Raw genomic sequence first — 3,002 nt, 5'->3', positions numbered from 1 at the left:
GCCACAGCCACAGCAACTCGGGATCCAAGCCACATCTTCCACCTACACCACAGCTCACAGCAACACCGGGTCATTAACCCACTGGGTGAGGTCAGGGATCAAACTTGCGTCCTCATGGATACCAGTTGAGTTCATTAACCACTGAGCCAGGATGGGAACTCCTATATATGCTTTTTAATTAATGATTGAATAAGAGGTCTAGTGACAGGTTTAGTAGCCATTATAACTTCAAAGCACACAACAGTGAACGTGATACAGAAAACGCCTGTGATTTCTTTTAGTAGCAAAGCCACAGGTACCATTTCTGTTTGTTTTCTATGTTCATAATGGAATGTAACTTTTGCCCTGTCCAAGTTTACAGATGTCTTAAATTCTTTCCAGAGCTCCTGCGCTCTCCATTTAAAGAACCCCTGGACTTGGGTAGACATTTGTGGCGGGCAGGAGGAATGCAAAAAGCCCTACCATTTACCGCATGCATGTTGCACAAGCCATTTAATGGTCCTGTGACTCTGTTTCTCCTCTTTCATGGGAATGTTAATATCTACCTCACAAAATCACTTTGAAGATGAAATCAGGTAATGCATGGAAAAAGCTTAGTTCAGTGTCTGATGTGTCTTATTAGTTCTCCACGGGTAGTTCTGGCCAGAGTACTGTGGTTATTGCTGTCATTCTGAAGGTCTACTTAGGAAGAGTTAACACAGGCTCCCACAGGTCACCAAGTATCATTCATCTTGACTCATGTGCGGCCAGCAGGGTGCAGCAAATGCCACATCACAGTATATAAGTTTAGGTGGAAAAGAAAACGGAACCGGGAGTGGGAACCAAGCATCCTCTCTGCTCACACACACAATGAACTAGAGCAGCTAGGTTCCCTCTGCCCCTTTGCTTGGTCCACAGTTCTGGAACAGTGACCAGTCCCTGTTCTAAGCTCAAGCCCACCCAGACCACCAAAGCACTGTCATGGTGAAGCTGGAAGTTCAGGAATCAGTCTGAGACCAGCGGTTTATAAGTGCCCCATGTTAACCCTGCAGCGTTTTCACTATGTAATTGGGGAGCATGGGTGCTGGGTCCTGGGGAGAATTTTGACACAAGGGGGCCTCTCAATCTACTTTCACTGGCTCCTTACACTCATCTGTGTTATCCAAGCTTTCACCTGTTCTCCACGTGGGCCCAGGAGCCACCAGGGTTTACACAGGCTATGCCCAACTTTGGCACATCAACTTAGGATATCCTGCTCTGTCTTACACATCAATTCAGGATATCCTGCTCTGTCTTCGCTTATCCCACCATGATGAAGTTACCGCCTTCTGTTACTCTGTGCAGAAATCACCCCGTAAGCCTTTGAACCTGGGCTCCCAGTGCACACATAGAAAGAAACCATCCCTATTACAGTGGCAGAGAGCAAGTTGTAGGCACCAAGGCGTTATCACCTTATCCCTTTGCAACCTTTCTCCAGGATATCCAAGAAATGAGACGCAATTAAATAGGATGATGGTAGGAACAGGCGGCATGAAAGAAGCAAGCTGAGGTATCTTTTGAAAACGCTGCCCCAGGGGATGGATGGAGGCAGTGGATCTGGTCGCTGAGTTCCCCCAACCCGCCCGGACTGCTGCGCTGGGCGGAGGTTATGGCTCGCTTCGCGATGGGTGGTGTTGGTCACTCACGTCTGGGGGCATCAAGGTCCCCCTGGAAGCCGGGTCTGTGCGCTTCCTGGACAAGTTCAGCATAGGGCAGCCCGGTGCTACGGGGTCCTGTTCCTGTACGGTGCTCGCTCTGCCCTCCCCTTCGCCCTCCCGCTTCCCGCCCCAGACCTGGCTGTCGGCTCCGCGACGCTCTGGCCGAGTCCGGAGGCAGAGAAGTCACTTCCAGGCTTCGCTGCGGCTCCGCGGAGCCACGTGGGGGCTGAGCTTGGCGGTCGAGTTCTCCACTTGGGCCGATTATTTGCACCTGCTGCTGGCTGCCGCCCGGGCGCGCAATCCGCTAGGCTCTTCCACGATGTTCTTCCGGGCTGCGGCCGTGTCAGATTTCTATGTTCCTGTCTCTGAAATGCCTGAACACAAGATCCAGTCATCTGCGAGCCCACGGCAGGAAGATGGTGCCAAAAATACTTTCTCTTTTGGTTAAAGACGGGGCTCCCAAAGCATTTATAATTTAAATGGGAGACTGACACCCCCCCCCCCCATCGTAATTGACTGTGCACGGAGTGCTTTGGAAATTGATCGACATCAAGTGGTGGTGGCCAATATCCTTGATTTACCACGGTCATTTGTGGTTATTATCATCAAAGACTCAGAAACCAAGTTATTGTTATCAGAAGTAGAAAAGGGCATCGAGACAGAAGATAGTGGATGATCTTCAGGCTCCACATACAGCTTTGACACATGACGAAACTGAAGCAAAAAGCCCATAGTTACACAGGATCAAAAATTGTTCAGTGGACCAGGGCTCTTACAGATGGTGAGAACGAGAATAAATCTTTTGCTTTAGAAAGACAGAGAAAATGAAGGGGGAAAGCTGTGAGTGGTGTGCAAATGAGTGTGTTTGGGTCTTTCAAAAGTCCTTTTATACTCATTCAAAAGTGAAAACAGGAGTTCCCATTGTGGCTCAGCTGTAACAAACCTACTAGTATCCATGAGGATGCCTGTTCCATCCCTGGCCTCGCTCAGTGGGTTAAGGATCTAGTGTTGCCATGAGCTGTGGTGTAGGAGGCAGATGCAGCTTGGATCTGGAGTTGCTGTGGCTGCGGTGTAGGCTGGCAGCTGTAGCTCCAATTCAACCCCTAGCCTGGGAACCTCCATATGCCCCGGGTGTGGCCTTAAAAAAAAAAAGAAAGAAACAAAGGCAAAGCAGTTATCACCAGACCACCTGACACGCTCACCTGAATGTTATCTTGATTTTGAAAATGAACCCAAGCTGCTTTTCCCCTTAAAAAAAAAAAAAAAAAAAGAGCTTATTGGCAATTATATTCCTCAAAATATGCATGTGGGCCCTAAATATCAATC

General features: G+C 48.8%; 1 pseudogene; it reads left to right on the top strand.

Annotated features, from left to right (window-relative positions):
• The first annotated feature begins 1,560 nt into the window (after positions 1-1,560).
• On the top strand, positions 1,561-2,551 carry LOC110257579 (phosphopantothenate--cysteine ligase pseudogene; annotated as a pseudogene).
• The last annotated feature ends 451 nt before the right edge of the window (positions 2,552-3,002 follow it).

This window comes from Sus scrofa, chromosome 18 (assembly GCF_054392235.1).
Source record: "Sus scrofa isolate SSC_HxYL_T2T_F1_AM1 chromosome 18, Sscrofa_HxYL_maternal_Yorkshire_Landrace_v2.0, whole genome shotgun sequence".
In the NCBI taxonomy this organism is placed as follows: Eukaryota; Metazoa; Chordata; class Mammalia; order Artiodactyla; family Suidae; genus Sus; species Sus scrofa.
Note: the sequence above shows the minus strand (reverse complement) of the source record. Positions and strands in the feature narration are given on the sequence as shown.